Here is a 19538-nt window from a genome sequence, read left to right as displayed (position 1 = left end):
TCTCTTGGCCCTGATTCAGTGTTTCCTTCCCTTTCCCTGAGTCTTTACTAACTGAGAAATACAATTTGAAGTGTTTCAGTACTCATTTAAACCGTTTCTAACAATAAGGCTTAATACTTAATTTATTTAATTCTATTATTTCCTTTAGTCAATCTAAAATGTTGACCCTTGATGCACTCTAGGTGAATTAGGTTTTAATGTTACCAAAATGTCACATTTTATGGCCTTTTAGTGTTGGTACATGTTACCCAATTCATTTTCATGTAGAGTGCATTTTATTGCAATTTGTCAGATTTCGGTATACTAATTTGACCTAACCGGATGACCTAGTTTCCTTGATTTTCGAGTTTCGGTCCAAACTACAAACTTGTAGGTAGATCAAGTTATGATCAATCTACCAATGCTGGACAGAGTGTACCAAAATGGTAACTTTAGGTTATTTTTTAAGTCACTTTTGGTTTGGCCAGTTTTTGGACCTGAAGTTGTGCAAGCTATTTGGTTTAGTTCTGGCCATTTCTGGGCTTTGGTGTCTTCATAAGAATTGTAGATATATGTCTCAACTATTCATGGTAAAAATTTCAAGTCAGTTGGACCTATTTTGAGCGAGTTATGGCCAAGAAACTAACTACTACCCAAATGGTCAATTTTCAAGCTTTTAATTCACTAATCCGGATTTGGTCATTTTTCAAGTCACCTTCCAAGCAGAATTTTGGTAAGCTTCCTTCATGAAAGTTGGCACATTTTGTGCCTAGTTTCACCTCCAATCGGTCTCATACTAATTGGAGTCATACACTTAAGGTTTCTAGCCAAAACATATACTGCCCTATACACACTCTTCATCACATACCAAAGGACACATTCAACACTTACCAAGTTATTTCCTTCATGCCATTTCTATTTTGTACCATAATGTAAACACATTTAGCAACTCATTTTTTATCATTTTGGCAGCTTATAACCACACTCAATATGCACATTATAGTCCAGAATTTTCTAAGTCCAATTACAAACAATTTAACCACATAACATAGCTCATTTACATGTCCATACTCAAACCTTTATACACATATACAGGCTGCCATAACAAGCACCATAATTCAACAATATAATTCTATAAACCAAACCATGAAACAACATATTTTGGTCTACACTTCAAGTTTGTCGAATTGTACATTTCCTTCCATTAGTTTCCAAGCTTCCAAAATCAAGTGTACTATCACATACATCTAGTATACATTATCCAATTTATTCCGACACACATAAATACTTACATCAACACTTTAATCTACCATTTACATGCAAGGATAAACTACTCTCATTAAAGTTCCATGGCTGCCAAAAATGTACCTCTCCCTTAACTAATCAAACTTCAAAAATCCTTCCACAATTCAACTACCATAAAATCCATGCAAGGTTTAATGAAACAAGCATCAAAAATACATACTTACTACTTTTGAAATTCTTCAAAACCTCACCAAAACTTGATTTTCTTGCTGCCTATCTGCTACCCAAGTTGTGTAGAATAATTTTAGTGAAGGAAGTATTGAAGGATCATGGCTTGATCATGAGAAATGGAAGCTCAAAGGTGGAACGGCCATGGAGGAATTCCTTTCTTGGTTTCGGCTGGTTTTTGGGAGATTGAAGAAGATAAGTTTCTGTCCAAAATGTGTTGATTACATGTCCACTTAAGTGGAGTTAGTGGACCACTAAGTGAAGATTTAATGTTTGTTTATTCTTAAATTTCCAAATTCCACATTTATCCTCCTAACTTTTGCTTTTTAGATTATGTACCACTATTTTAGTTTTTCTTGACATTTTCCAAGTGTAATATCATTTATTTTTAATGAACATTTAGGTCAAAAGACAACTCGGGGTGTCAAATGACCACAATGCCCCTGTTTGGGTTGCATTCCCGATTTTTCGGTAACACCGAGTTTTGTTATTTTCTCAATTTCTCGTCTTTCTTTGTACTAATTAATTAATTTTTCTTTGATATTTCTAATGACATTTATACTTCAATAGATGTTCATTTAAGTCTTAAAAATATTTTCTAGGGTTCCCCACGATCCAGGGCTAGTCAACGATCCACGCCGCAACTTCCCAATGCGGTCACCCATCACTAGGGTTCTCGGCTCATTTAACTTGGTTACATTTCATTGCTATTATTTTTATTTTATTTTTCTTGCATTTTCTTTTCTTGTATTTCATTATTTTATGTCTCCTCATCAATATTTAAGTGTAGTTCTAGGCATTCTAGCTGTCCGGACAGACACTGGTCATCGGAACAGTAGAACGCACTACCGAACATAGGGGTGTTACAAAGAGAGAATGAGTGTTTTTCTTTTTAATTTTGTTGTATTTTTATGTTTAATTTAGTTTATTTGACTTGGTCAAAAATTAAAGAAATCAAAAATTTATTTTGACATCATATGTGATGTCATCAAGGTGATGCAATAATTCACTTTTCATTTCTTTTTCTATTTCCTTTAATTTCCCAATCTTCTTTAATTTAATTTTCCATTCTGAAATTTTCATTTCTCTGATTTTATTGGACAATTAGGTCAGAAGTCACCTCTATGGGTGAATTGACCAAATTGCCCCTTGTCGGTTTGACCCGATTTGTAAATAATTCGATATTCCTTTCGGAGTCCTGACCTAATTATTGGACCTACTTATCAACTCTTTTTTATGATTTTCTCTTTTCCACTAGGTTCGCAATAGTCCTTAAGACCGTGGCGTCACAATTTCCGGTTCAAAAGTAGGGTTCGGACTGACCTCGCAGTCACTTCCTGGTAAGGTCACCCATCGCTGTGACCCTCGGCTCATTTAACCTTTTAGGCTCTGTTTTTCTTATTTATACTTAACTATCTGCCACTCACTATTTATTTTCATTCAGGGTTTTTCTAAGTGTCTTAAATATGGTTCTAATCCCTTTAATTGTCCGGCCCGACACCGGTCACCGAAACAATAAAATATACCAAGCTATGCATATAGGGGTGTAACAATTCTCCCCCCCTTAAAATAAATTTCGTCTTGAAATTTTACTTGATATTAGTCTCTGAACAGCTGTGGGTGCTGTCTCCTCATATTCTCTTCACGCTCCCAAATAACCTCCAGGCCTGAATGATGGTTTCACAGCACTTTAATTAACGATATCTGCTTGTTCCATTGCTGCTTCACCTCATATGCCAGAATTTCTATGGATTCTTCCTCGTATGCGAGGTTTGGATTTACCTCAATCTCTTCTACTGGTAGTACATGAGATGTGTTAGATCTATACCTCATCAACATGGACACATTGAAAACATTATGTATCTTCTCTAACTCTGGAGGTAGTGCCAAACGATATGCCAAAGGACCCACTCTTTCAAGAACCTCATATGGTCTGATAAAACAAGGACTTAGTTTGCCCTTTCTGCCAAATCTCATAATTTTCTTCCAAGGGAAAACCTTGAGGAATACTTTCTCACCCACTGCATACTCAATGTCTCGCATCTTCAGATCAATATAGGACTTCCGACGATCTGATGCAGCCTTGAGTTGATCTCTGATCAATCTGATTTTCTCCTCTGTTTGCTGAACAATTTCTGACCCAATCATCTTTATTTTGCCTACTTCATCCCAGCATAGGGGAGTTATGCACTTTCTTCCATACAAAGCTTCATATGGAGGTATCCCAATGCTTGATTGGTAGCTATTGTTGTAAGCAAACTCAATTAGAGGCAAGTGTGTGTCCCAACTACCCTCAAACTCAATCACACAAGTGAAGGAGCGGAAGCATGAAAAACATAAGTTTAGATCATTGAATTCAAAAATTTTTTTATCTAGGGTCACATGCATCATGCAAGATTCATTTTTATTTATTTGATTTCAATGATAAACAGCATATTAAAACTCTTTTTAATATATTTTTGGATCTACATTTGCCATTTAAGATTTTAGAATTAACAGATTAATTCATTAGAACCCTAGATTAGATCAAGAACAAGTGCACTAACCTTTTTGATGCACTGTAGTGTGTTTGGCACCTTTGGAATGTGCCTAGGATACCAGATGTTGTCCCTCTAGCTTGTTCACACTAAGATCACCAATGACAGCCCCTTGAACAGCTTCTAAAGCTTTTCTAATTAATTAGAAAATCAGGTTTTGCCTTTTGAGATATTACAGATGTAAATAGGACACTAAATCAATTTATAATATTTTTAATTCAAGAGATTGTTGGCAAATCTCTTTGAATTGATGAGAGATGAAGAAGAAGAGAAGGGAGAGGTCTCCAATGTGGAGGCACAAAAAGAAAACTAGCAGCTTGTGTTTTTATTGTTTCATCCTTACACTTATATAGCTAGGTCACCACTTAAAAGCCTTGCCACATGTCACATTCTGAATGGCTCTAGGTTTAATTGACCCAATCACATTGTGTCAAGTGTCAAACCTATATTTAATCTTAACTTTGATCATCTTACATGATTAAAAGACATATGGCAAGCTTATGTGTAATGCCATATGTCACCATCTCATGGTGCCACATGTCACTCTATGAAATGACCAAAATACCTCTGTGTCTTAATTTTGAGTTCTCAACCCAAAATAATTATTTCTCTTCTTCTAATCAATTTATATCAAATATAAATTAATTAATTAATCTCTATTAATTAATTTCTCATAATTAAATTCATATTTAAACACTTTAAATATAAATTTAACTTACACTATACATCCAATAACCTAGATTTGGTTTCAAGCCATGATAAGGACTTTGCAATCTAATTGTAAACCAAACCTATTTAATTAATCAATTAAACTCTTTAATTAATTAATTAAATCATATTTAATTTGATGATTACTTGTGTTTGTTTGTGACTTACTAGGCTCATCACTAATTAGCAATGAGACATGATATCAACTCTTAATATCATCATAACTCTTTCTTACCATAAATGATTTCTCTAAATCATTTTATGTAGCTCATGGACTATGGTTAACACCTAACATAGCATGCCATAGCCACCCAACCAGTAATAAAGCTTATCTTAAATGAACCTATAATCATATGTTACCATGCACTAGAATCTCTCTGTTACAAAATCCCAATTCGAGTTGGAGTCATAGTTTATGTCAAACCCCATTTGCTATGAATATTATGTTCTCTTTTAATTCCAATTCTTGATTAAAAGATTTTCTCATCAGAAACTCCTTTCTGATTAAATTTATCTGTCTTGGCCAGGAACTTGAAACATCAAGAACAATTAAATGAACATAGGATTTTATCCCTATTTACTTAAGGTAACAGATTCCATCTTGATCAACACCTACCTCCATATATAACTAGTAGGAGCCAACAGATGCCTATATATCCATACACAGTACAAGTATGAAAGTAGTATCAAACTCAAACCACCTATATACAAGATAACTGTACTATCTCAGGTATAAAGATTATATGCACTAATATGATTTATGACAATGCATTGATAAGAGTAAACTCTATGTGCTTGTCATAAATGTCACTGGTTCAACCTACTTATCATGTATAAGTGTCTATCATGTTTGTTATATGGCATGAGACTCACCATTCCATCTTATTTACATCTCATATAAATAACTTGGGAATAAACATGATTACAATCTTTCTGGATAAGTCATGTCCTTATTGTGAAGTATCCTCGATTGTAAACCTATTTATGATACTTTGTGCTAGAAATACTGTCACTCATATTCTTAACAACTTAAGAATAAAATTTCTAATAAAATATCAATGGACCTTTTCTATTACACATAAATATATTATGTAAACGGAAAAGTGAAAATGCCTTTTATTAATAAAACATGTACAAGATACATACTAAATGATATGCTCTAGGGCATACTACTAACAATCTCCCACTAGCACTAGAGCCATTCATTACAATACCTTAGACTCATCTTCTCAAGATGTCGATCTAATTGTGCTTGTGACAAAGGCTTAGTGAATGGATCAGCTGGATTTTAAGCTGATGCTATTTTCTGCATAGCTACATTGCCTTGCCTAATTATTTCTCTGATAATGTGGTAGCGCCTTTCTATGTGTTTGGATTTCTGGTGAGACCGGAGTTCCATATATCTAAACAGCTTCTTTTGCAGCATCTGATGCAACAATATACTCGGCCTTTGTAGTGGAATCTATAGTCGTACTCTGTTTGGAACTTGTCCAACTGACTGTACCTCCATTACAAATGAACACATACGCATAAGTAGACTTTCTATCATCGATATCTAATTGAAAATCAGAATTAGTATAACCATCCAATTGCAAGTCAACACCTCCATAAATCAAGAATAAATCCTTAGTTCTTCTCAAGTACTCAAGGATGTTCTTGATAGCTATCCAGTGTTCCAAACCTGGATTGGATTGAAACCTACTAGTCAAACTAACAGCATATGCAATATTCGGCCTAGTACATAATATTGCATACATCAAACTTCCAATAGCCGAAGCATATGGAATCCTGGCCATTTTATCTCTTTCTTCAGGTGTCTTTGGAGACATCTTCTTTAGAAAGGTGGATACCATGTCTCACTGGTAACAATCCTCTCTTGGAATCAAGCACGTTAAACCTTTTTAACACCTTTTCCAAGTATAGACTTTGACATAAACCAATTATTCTTTTCGCTCTATCTCTATAGATGCGAATCCCAAGAATATAGATTGTCTCTCCTAAGTCCTTCATAGAGAATGTATTTAACAACCATACCTTTACAGTTGTCAACATACCTATGTCATTACCCATCAATAAAATATCATCCACATATAAGACAAAGAAAGTGATAGCACTATCACTAACCTTCTTATATACACATGGCTCATCCTTATTTTTGCTAAAACCAAATGACTTAATGGCTTCATCAAAACGGATGTTCTAACTCCTTGAAGTTTGTTTTAACCCATAAATGGATCGCTTTAGCTTGCGCACTCTGGAACCATCTAACCCCTAGGTTGTTCCATGAAAATATTTTCTTCATTGAGAAAAGTTGTTTTGACATCCATTTCCCAAATCTCATAATCATAGTATGTAGCTATTGCTAATATAATCCTAATTGATTTAAGCATGGCAATAGGCGAGGAAGTCTCCTCATAGTCGATTCCTTGCCTTTGGCAAAACCTTACATTACTAGCCTTGCTTTATAGGTCTCTATCTTTTCATCAAAACTAATTTTCTTCTTGAAAATCCATTTGTTCCCTATAGGTACAACACCTTCAGGTGGGTCAACAAGATCCCAAACTTGATTCTTATACATGAAATCAATCTCGGATTTCATAGCATCAATCTAATTTTGAAGAGTCTATATTTGATATAGCTTCTTCATTGGTAAGTGGATCATCTTTATGATCTACTTCTTCATGAAGGAAATCATATCTCACTGGTGGGTGAGATACCCTGGTTGTTCTACGAGGAACAACTGTAGATATTTTATCAATAGGTGTAGGTTGACTAGATGGATCTATATCCATCTGATCTGTTGGTTGGTCAGAATTCTCCAATTCCAACTCTCTTTGCCTTCCTTTGCCTCCTTCTTGAATAAATTGTTGTTCAATAAATGTGGCATCTCTACTTATCACAACCTTTTGTGATGTACATAAATAAAAATAATATCCAAAACTATCTTTTGGATATCTAACAAATCGATCCTTTTCTGATCTGGTTTCAATTTATCAGTGTTCAGCTTTTCCTAGACAACCCCAAATCTTAACATGCTTAAGACTTGGTTTTCTTCCATGCCATATCTCATAAGGTGTGGAAGATACTGATTTTGATGGAATTCTATTCAGAATATACAAAGCTAATTTTAATGCAAATCCCTAAAAGAATATTGGCATATCAGTATAGCTTATCATACTACGTACCATATCTAATAGGGTACGATTTCTTCTTTCAGATACACCATTCATTTGTGGTGTTCCTGGAGGAGTCAGCTGGAAACAATGCCATACTCTCTCAAGTATTCATCAAATTCAGTACTCAAGTATTCACCTCCACGATTTGATCGAAGAGCTCTAATACTTTTTTCCTGTTTGATTTTCTACTTCAGATTTAAATTCTTTGAACATTTCAAAGGATTCATGTTTGTATTTCATCAAATACAAATACCCAAACCTTGATTTGTCATCAGTAAAGGTAATAAAATAATGAAAACCGCCTCTATCCATTTCTTTAAATGGACCACATACATCACTATGTATTATTTCCAAAATATTTTCAGCTCTTAGTCCTTGTCCAACAAAGGGTGATCCAGTCATTTTGCCCTGAAGACAGGATTCACAAGTTGGAATAGGCTAAGAGCCCAATGAAGATAAAATCCCCATTTTCTCAAATTTTGCAATCCTATCTTCTACAACATGACCTAATCTTAAGTACCAAATATATTTTAAACTTGAGTTGATTTTCATCATGGCTTTGCATTCTTTTTAGATTGCTATACTCTGGGCAGTTCCCTTTCAGTGCCCATCCTGCTGGCAGTGGAAACACTTTCATTTGCCTCCATCAGCTTTAGTTTTCCCTTTCTGTTTAGTTTTTTTTTAGAAGGACCAGGAATCTGAGGTTTCTTTTTCTTATTGCCCTTCTTTTTCTTGGACTTTCTAGCAGAAGAAGATGCAGTCAAAGCTACCTCTTTTCCTTTATTGCCCGGCATATTCTTTTGGGCAATAATTAGCATGTTGAGTAAACCAGCCAAGGTGCATTCCTGTTTAGTCATATGAAAATTTGTCACAAAATTCCCAAAAGACTTAGGAAGGGACTGAAGGATCAAATCCGTCTGCAGTTGGAAATCCATGTTAAAGTCAAGATGTTCTAGCTGCTCAATCAGCCGAATCATTTTGTGGACATGATCCCCAACATTCTGTCCCTCAGACATTCTCATGCGGAACAACTGTCTAGATATCTCATACCTAGCATTCCTGTTGTGCTGACCATACAACTCTTGTAGGTGAAGGAGGATCTCACTCGCACTTTGTATGTTCTCATGCTGCTTTTGTAACTCATTACTCATAGAAGCAAGCATGTAACACTTGACTCTCATATCATGCTCCTTCCACTTGTCCAAAGTTTAATATTCCTCTTGAGTGGCCTCTGGAGTTAAGGGACCAGGAACATTTGAGTCTAGAACATATCCTATATGTTCAAGGTTCAGGACAAGTTTCAAATTTCTTAGCAAATCAGATAGATTAGGTCCTATCAACCTATTGCGATCAAGTATGCTTGCAAGAATATTAGATGGTGGTGGTTGTTCTGTGCTTATTATTATCAGAAAATTAACTGCAGAAAATAATCAGATTAATTAGTAAATGTATTATGTAATTAATAAAAATGATTATGGTCTTTTAATCAAATTGGTCCTCCCACTAACTTAGCAAATCCTACACTTCCAAAGTAGAAAATGGAAATCCTAGTTGGATAGATTTCTAGTGGGTGATTGAATTCTTATAATCCTATTGATCATCCTCAGGCACATCCATTATTGGAATTACAATAAACTATAAGTGAGCAACTCCTTACCCATCACATCTCATATGAGGTTCAATCCTTTACCTAGCCCCTAATGCTCAAAATCTCAGGCACATCCATTATTGACTTATCTTACATTAGTTAAGTTGATCCCATTGAGCCAGTAAACATGCAAATAATTTCATTGTCCTCAGGCACATCCATTATTGGCCACCAAACCATTTACATATTTACAATATCTCATGCTTAATAATTATTCTTAAGAAAATCTCTTAAATTAATTGCATCATATGCAAGTATTTAAAATTTCTTAAAATAATTGCCTCAATAGAGGGCCCATGTTATAATTATTTTAATTATACCATATCCAACTTAATCATTTGTTTTGAAGATTTTGTTGTCGTCCTAATTACTATTATGGTCTCACTTTGCACATTATCCAATAAGCATGCATATATCATATACTTGCATACATTCCCATACATCTCATGCATTCATGGATAATAAATAAATATGATATGATCATGGACTTTCTAAGGGATTCAATTCTGAGCCACTAAGAATTGAATCAGGGCATTCCTAGGTGCATTTCATTCATTCATATTACAAGAGTTGCTGAAGGAGTACATAATCAACACTTGATCTTGAATTTCTCCCACTGGTCTCACCAATGCTCTTGACCTCCTTGATCTTCTTGTAATCCAATTACATAGTAATTCTTGGCATACCAAGTCGAATTTACAAGAACTAAATAAATGAAATTACAACCCAAAAATATTACAACCTTTATAATACATGCCCAAAATAAATTAAAATAAATTAATTAATTTACAACCCAAAGAAAAAATAAAAGAAATAAATTTAATCACATTGGTCTTTTATAGTCCATGATCATCCATTATGTATATCATTATTTAACAATTAAATAAAATATACATACTTAAATTAAATTGAATATCTCATATTCAACTTAAAAATCCAGATGTGAATATGATTCAAACAAATTTAAAAATTCAGATTTGAATCTTATTCAAAACAAATTTAAAAATTTGAATCTCATTCAACCAAATTAAAAAAATTAGATTTGAATCTCATTCAAATAAATTTAAAAATTCATATTTGAATCTCATTCAAAAAAATTTAAAAATTTCATATTTGAATAACATTCAAACAAATTTAAAAATTCAGATTTAAATCACATTCAAACAATTTTAAAAATTCAGATTTGAATCACATTCAAATAATTTTAAAAATTAAGATTTGAATCATAATTTAATTGTGTGATTATATTTCTAATTAAACAATTTAATTAGACATAAAATAGACCTTAGATCATACAACAATAGCACATTTAAAATACATCAAAACTTGCGCACCACAATGGTGCCAAAACCATGTGCACCATGGTGGAACCAAGCATGTCGCCATCTTTTGCTTTGCAACCAGCAATGAATCAACCATCTCATGATCAAATCACACAATTAAATCATATAATCAACAATCTAAATGACAAATATAGTGGCTCTGATACCAATTGAAGGAGCGAAAGCATGCAAAATATAAGTTTAGATCATTGAATTCAAAAATTTTTCATCTAGGGTCACATGCATCACGCAAGATTCATTTTTATCTATTTGATTTCAATGATAAACAGCATATTAAAACTCTTTTTAATATGTTTTTGGATCTACATTTGTCATTTAAGATTTTAGAATTAACAAATTAATTCATTAGAACCCTAGATTAGATCAAGAACAAGTGCACTAACCTTTTTGATGCACTGCAGTGTGTTTAACACTTTTGGGATGCGCTTAGGACACCAGATGTTATCCCTCTAGCTTGTCCACACCAAGATCACCAATGGCAACCCCTTGAACAACTTCTAAAGCTTTTCCAATTAATTAGAAAATTAGGTTTTGCCTTTTGAGATATTACAGATGTAAACAGGACACTAGAAACAATTTATAGTATTTTTAATTCAAGAGATTATTGGCAAATCTCTTTGAATTGATGAGATATGAAGAAGAAGAGAAAGGAGAGGTCTCCAATGTGGCGGCACAAAAAGAAAACTAGCAGCTTGTGTTTTTGTTGTTTCATCCTTATACTTATATAGCTAGGTCACCACTTAAAACTCTTGCCACATGTCACATTCTGATTGGCTCTAGGTTTAATTGACCCAATCACATTGTGCCAAGTGTCAAACTTATATTTAATCTTAACTTTGATCATCTTTCATGATTAAAAGACATATGGCAAGCTTAAGTGTAATGCCATGTGTCACCATCTCATGGTGCCACATGTCACCCTGTGAAATGACCAAAATATTCCTGTGTCTTAATTTTGAGTTCTTAACCCAAAATAATTATTTCTCTTCTTATAATCAATTTATATCAAATATAAATTAATTAATTAATCTCTATTAATTAATTTCTCATAATTAAATTCATATTTAAACACTTTAAATATAAATTTAACTTACACTATATATCCAATAACCTAGATTTGGTTTCAAGCCATGCTAGGAACTTTGCAATCTAATTGCAAACCAAACCTATTTAATTAATTAATTAAACTCTTTAATTAATTAATTAATTAAATCATATTTAATTTGGTGATTACTTGTGTATGTGTGTGACTTACTAGACTCATCACTAATTGGCAATGAAACATGATATCAACTCTTAATATCATCAAAACTCTTTCTTACCATAAATGATTTCTCTACATCATTTTATGCAACTCATAGACTATGGTTAACACCTAGCATAGCATGCCATAGCCACCTAATCAGTAATAAGGTTTACCTTAAATGAACCTATAATCATATGTTACCATGCACTAGAATCTCTCTATTACAAAATTCCAATTCGAGTTGGAGTCATAATTTATGTCAAACCCCATTTGCTATGAATATTATGTTCTCTTTTAATTCTAGTTCTTGATTAAAAGATTTTCTCATCAGAAACTCTTTTCTGATTAAATCTATCTGTCCTGGCCAGGAACTTGAAATATCAAGAACAATTAAATGAATATAGGATTTTATCCCTATTTACTTAGGGTAACATATCCCATCTTGATCAACACCTACCTCCATATATAACTAGTAGGAGCCAACAGATGGCTATATACCCATACACAGTACAAGTATGAAAGCAGTATCAAACTCAAACCACCTATATACAAGATAACTGTGCTATCTCAGGTTTAAAGATTATATGCATTGATATGATTTATGACAATGCATTGACAAGAATAAACTCTATATGCTTGTCATAAATGTCACTGGTTCGACCTACTTATCATGTATAAGTGCCTATCATGTTTGTTATATGGCATGAGACTCACCATTTCATCTTATTTACATCTCATATAAATAACTTGGGAACAAACATGATTACAATCTTTCTGGATAAGTTATGTCCTTATTGTGAAGTATCTTCGATTGTGAACCTATTTTTGATACTTTGTACTAGAAATACTATTACTCATATTCTTAAGAACTTAAGAATAGAATTTCTAACAAAATATCAATGGACCTTTTCTATTACACATAAATATATTATGTAAATGGAAAAGTGAAAATGCCTTTTTATTAATAAAACATGTACAAGATACATACTAAATGATATACTCTAGGGCATATTACTAACAACAAGCCCTGAGCATATCCTCAAATATCTGTATTACCTTCTTAGACTGGCCATCTGTCTGTGGGTGGAATGTCGTACTGAAGTTTAATCTAGTTCCTAGGGCTCTCTGAAGACTACCCCAGAATCTAGAAGTGAACCGAGGATCTCTATCTGACACAATCGATACTGGCACTCCATGCAATCTCACTATCTCATCAATGTACAGTTTAGCCAATCTCTCTAGACTGTAGTCTATCCGAACTGGCAGTAGACCATCATCTCTCACAGAGAATTTGATTTTCTTACCCAGCCGGACTTCTTCCAGTAGTTTCTGATATCTTTCATCATTCTAAGCAGTCATTCTGATCTAATCAATGAACACTGGCTGTACATGCTATGCAACTACTGTCTGCTCCTCATCATTAATCTCTAAGCTGGCATGCAATGCTCTCAACTCATGTATCATAGACAAAGGAGAAACTCTCGGACTTACCATAGTCTTGCAACTTAAGGCGTCAGCCACCACATTTGCTTTCCCTGGCTGATAGTCTATCAGACAATCATAGTCTTTAATCAGTTCTAACCATCTCCTCTATCTCAAATTCAACTCTTTCTGGGTACCCAGATACTTTAAACTCTTATGATCTGTGTAGATGTAACACTTCGTCCAATATAAGTAGTGTCTCCAAATCTTAAGAGCGAATACAATAGCTGCTAGCTCCAAGTCATGTGTCAGGTAGTTCCTCTCATGCGGTTTCAGCTGGCGTGATGCATAACCAATGAAATTCTGATCTTGCATTAGTACACAGCCTAACCCATTGTGAGAAGCATCACTTTAAACTGTGTATTATTTACCCGAGGTAGGTAAAGTCAGGACTGGAGCTTCTATCAAACATCTCTTTAACTCATCAAAACTCTGTTGGCATTTATCCGTCCACTGAACTTTTATATCTTTACGAGGTAGTTTTGTCAATCGAGAAGCCAACATAGAGAAACCCTTCACAAATCGGTAGTATCCAGCTAAACCCAAAAAACTGCAAATTTCTGTGACATTCCTGGGTGGCTTCCAATTAAGGATAGCTTCATCTTGCTAGGATCTACCTTAATGCCTTCTGCTGATACTATATGCCCCAAAAAGGATATTTCCTTCAGCCAAAATTCACACTTGGACAATTTAGCGTATAGCTGTTTCTTCCTTAAGGTCTGCAGTACAATCCGCAGATGTCTATCATGCTCCTCTGCACTCCTCGAGTAGACCAATATATCATCAATAAATACCACCACAAACTGATCGAGGTATGGTCTGAAGATAGTGTTCATCAGATCCATAAATGCAGCTGGAGCATTAGTTAACTCGAATGGCATGACCAGGAACTCATAATGGCCATATCGAGTTCTAAAGGCAGTTTTTAGGATACTCTGCTCTTGTACTTTCAGCTGATAATAACCTGATCTCAGGTCAATTTTGGAGAACACAGCTACACCCTTCAACTGATTAAACAAGTCATCAATGCGGGGCAATGGATATCTATTCTTTTTTGTTACTTTATTTATCTGCCGATAGTCAATACATAAGCAGAGAGTGCCATCTTTCTTCTTAACAAACAACACTAGCGCTCCCCAAGGTGACACACTAGGGTGAATAAAGCCCTTATCAAGCAACTCTTATAACTGTACTTTTAACTCTTTCAATTTTGCTGGTGCCATTCTGTATGGTGTTATGGAGATTGGGTCCACACCAGGCATTACATCAATCTCAAACTGCATCTCTCTTTCCAGAGGTAATCCTGACAACTCATCAGGGAACACATCCGAAAAGTCACATACTATAGGAATGTCCCTCAATGCTGGGCTCCCCACTTGGGTGTCTATCACATGTGCCAAGTATGCTTCACAACCTTTTTTGATCATTTTTCTGGCTAGTGCAGCCGAAATAATGTTTGATGGCAATAGCTACCTCTCCCCATGTATCACCACATTACCGTAATGAGGGAGACTAAAAATGACTGTCTTCAGTCTACAGTTAATCATGGCATGATGCCTGGCTAACCAATCTATGCCTAAGATGATATCATAATCTCTGAAGGGCATTTCAATCAAATCTGATAGAAAAATATGTCCTTGGATCATCAAAGGACAATCTCTATACATTCCGTTTGTAACACCCTAAATTTTTAAATTTATTATTTTGTGAGTAATATTAATATTTTATTTTATTTAAATTTTAGGAAATTATTTGAAATTTTTCGGGTTTTGGAAATCGGGTTCGATTTTTCGAAAATATAAAACTTTGATGATTTTTAAAAATTAATTTAAAGACCACGTGGCAAAACTAAAAATATATTTAGAGTCTACGAATTTTTTTGAGTTTTCTAGAATTTTTTTTAGAATTTTTGGATATCGTTTTCGATCCTAAGACAGAGTAAAAATTCAATTTCAGGTACCCTGAATTGAACCGGCCAAATCAAACCGGACCAGATCGGACCGACCGAATCGGGCCAGCTCCTTCTTCTTCTTCTTTTTCTTCCCGCGCGCGTTTTCCTCTCTTCCTCTCTCTCTCGTTTTCTCTCTCCTCTCACCTCCCCTCGCCGGCCAGTGGCCACCCCAGCCTCTCCACCTTGCCGGCGCACCGCCCTGACTCCTCCCCACAGCCGGTCGGCCTTCCAAGTGGCCGGAAATGACGCGCGAAGCTCCTTTTCCGCGTGCGCGCCATTTCGGCTTCCCGGCTGAAATCCGGCCACCGATTGGGCCAAGTCTTGTGTCAAACACCATCTACACCTCAAGAGCTTTCCATAGACATCAAGAACACCAAAATTCATTGAGCAGTTTGTCCAATTTTTGTCCGAAAAGTTTTAGCCCATTTTGATTTTTGGGCTAAATTTCTCGAAAACCGTGAACCCCACGAGAAAACCGCGAGTATTAGAGTACTCCACTCGTCGAAAGCTTCGCGGCAGTATAAATTTTAAAATTTTTAGACACCATTTTTCGGTGGGTCCCACGAAGCTTCGCAGTATTTTTTCGAGCATTAAATGAGCTTAGAAAATTCCGTAAAAATTTTATACTAACCCCCATGTTGTGGGCTTCGTGTAGGTACCTTCAATTCGCGAAAATTCGATAGTTGTCTGGGTCTGTGAATTTCTGGCCAGACAGACCGGCTACCGAAAAAGTCTTGGAATTGGATCAAGATTTTAGTTACCCCACCATTGTCAGATGTTCTGAGTGCGTTTCCGAAGTCAGAATCGGCATAGATAAACCTGAACCTTGCTTTTTCATAATTTTCTAGTGCTTAAATGGGATTAAAAATCCATAAAATATTCGTGGTAGCTCAGAAAATTATGATTCTTTTTGCATTAGCCTAGTAATATTGCTAAGGACCGCGGGACAAAGTTTTAGAATTTTTAGAGTTTATTGGATAGTTTTTGCAAAAAGAGTCAATTATAAGAACTAAACTGTAATTTTACATATTGTGATTGATGACTGTTTGGATGGGCCCAGGAGGGGCTGTGTGATATGATTGAGTTATGAGTATATGGTTTGTGGATATAGAAGTGCGTTTTAAGCCCTTTTGCAGGTTAGGTAGGTTCTAAGTATAGGGGAGACTCTGCCAGATTTTTGGCATGACTTAGGATGTATTTGGTATTTTCTTAGTTTGTATTGAGTCAATTGTATTAAATAATTATAATAAAATTGTCAGGTGAGCCAGGAGAGCCTTCTTCCTTCGCCCAGCTGCCACAGTGACTGCTGTCAAATCTGTGAGTAAAATATTAATTTTAATTGTAATTTCGATATTATTATATATTCAAGTATGCCTATACATCACTTATGTGTATGTATTTATGTAGTTAAACTCTAGGAACCTTTTATGTTGCATTCACAACTGTTAAAGTGCCATGGATGTTGTTGTGGTAATTTGGAGCAATGTGTGTGAGTTGGCGTGCGTGTGGTGTGGTGTTGGCTATGGACAGAACGGGTAGACACGGCTTGAGATCTTCATTGGGACTCGGTCCTTCGGGGTAGACACGGCTTGAGTTCTTCGCTGGGACCCCGATTTGGTTTATTAAGTGGAAGTTCGAGCTTGAGTTCTTCGCTAGCACAATTTGGATTAAGAGAACTGTATAGGGGATCAGCTCCCATATATGTATTGTTTGAGATTATCGAGTGTGTGAGTACTCCAAATTACCTTTTTGCTGTTATGATGTGAAAATATTACCGATGTTGCATTTCACTCTACAGGGTGCATTAGCTTTAGATAGTTATAGAGATTATGGTTAAAATTGATATTTTACTCTCTGAGTCGAACGCTCACTCCTGTTCATTATTTTTCAGGCTACAGAAGGATTTTTATTGTAGTTAACCTGCTTTTCTCCTTTGCAGGTTGTTTATTAATGTTTGTGAAATTCTATTAGCTCTTAGAATTTCCGTACGTGTTAGAAATATTTATTTGTTTTGGGGACTGTAATATAATTGTCATGTTGGGCCTGTAAACTTATTATTATATGCATGTTTGTTGGACTAGATGAGGGAGCTGAGCTTCCATTTATTTTTATGACATTTGAGTATGTTGAGGGTGAGTTGAGCTCCCCAATTGATTATATATTGTGTTTACAGGTCGGGTGAGTCAAAAACTCTCCGTTGAAAGGTCTACTTTATGGCCGGACTCTGTCCGGTTGAATTCTTGAAATTGGGCCCAAATGGGCCTTGGAGTTGGGTTAAGGAATAGTTAGGCTTACTACGGGCCTCGGGGGCTTTAGGCTGGCCTAGTTCCTAGTGCCGGTCCGGCCTATAGGTTGGGTCGTGACACTATTGACCCTAACCTCTTGTCTTAACGGACTAGTTACTAGCACTTCAAAACCCATTTTAACACACGGAACAGCAAGGGAACTAACGATGCTAGCAGTGACATATGAATGAGTAGAGCTCGGATCAAATAGTACAAATACATCTTGATCAGAGATAGAGAATGTACCAGCCACAATGTCAAAAGTTTTAGCTTCTTTTTGCTGTCTCATAGTGTAGACTCTAGCTGAAGCACTACCTTGTTACACTGGTTTCTTTGTACCACTGTTGCTGAAGTCGCCCAGCCTCTGCCTCTACCTCTGCTAACTGATTGTGAACCTCTAGTAGTAGAACTTTGAATAGACCCTTCTGCAGTAGTAGGAGGTGGCCCAAATATACGGGCACTGGTACAATCTTTAGCTAGATACCCCATACCCCTGCAGTTAAAACAGGCTCCTGTAGCCCAGTAACATATCCCACCATGGGTCTTGCCACATGTCTCACAAGGGCAGGGAGGGTGAGAACTCCTTGTTGTCTGTCAATCAAACTAAGGGGGTCTCTGCCCGAAAAAATATACCCCTACCAGATCTTCCACCTCTGCTTGATCCCCCAAAATTTTTTTTTTCTAGTATTGCCACTGCAACTTTGATCTACTGACTTTCCACTTTTCTCTTTTTTTGATTTCTCTGTCTTCTCTGTTTTCTCTTTCACTGGTGTCGCTTCTGACTCAATTCTTTCTAACTCAAGTGTTTGAGAAATAAGTTCAGAGAAGTTATTATGTCCGGATCCAACCACTTGCAACCTCAAACTAGGCTTCAAACCAGTTTCAAACCTCTTACATCTTCCTCTGCTGGTAGAAAGTAGACTCTCTGCATAGTGGCTTAGGCGGGAGAACTCCCTTTCATATTCTGCCGCTGATCTACTTCCTTGTTTTAGGCTTAAAAATTCCTGCAACTTTTAGTCCACATAAGCATCTGGGACATATTTTTGTCTAAACTCTCTGAGGAAGTCGTCCCAGGTCAGCACTGGAGGTTCCAACAAGCTATGGGGGATGATTTTCCACCAATCATACGCATCCCCTTACAACAGTGACACTGAATACTCAATTTTCAATTCATCCGTGCAGTGCAGTTTCTTGAACACTCTGTCCATTCTCTCCAACCACTGCCCTGCCTCTAAAGGGTCCACTGTACCCTTAAACTCTGTAGCCCCATACTTAAGTAGCTTGTCATACTGCCTGGCTGGAGGCAGAGGTTGCACCACAGGTGTCTGAAGTGGGACTTGAGTAGGCATGCTTCCAGCCATTTATTAAAACATCGCAGCCATTTGCTGGGCAAATTGTGCAGGAAACTGTGGCATTGGTGGGGCTGGTGCCACTAATCTACTCACATTTTGAAGAGCTGGGGCTTCCCCTTGTACCTCAACCTCTACTGATTGTTCTACCAAGCGGTCCCCTTCTTCCATTTTAATTCAAGGGTATTATATCTCCAGAACAAATAACACAAGGAGATTTCCCTCCATTAGTTCATATTTATAATATAATGCACTGTATGTATCAAATAAGGACATTGAGCAGTTGTACTTATCAACGAAGCTATACAAATTCACAAGTCAAAACATACTATAAAAATTTACTCTGATACCATTAAAACAT

Source organism: Hevea brasiliensis, chromosome 13, assembly GCF_030052815.1.
Source record: "Hevea brasiliensis isolate MT/VB/25A 57/8 chromosome 13, ASM3005281v1, whole genome shotgun sequence".
Taxonomy (NCBI): domain Eukaryota; kingdom Viridiplantae; phylum Streptophyta; class Magnoliopsida; order Malpighiales; family Euphorbiaceae; genus Hevea; species Hevea brasiliensis.
This window is presented reverse-complemented; position numbering follows the sequence as displayed.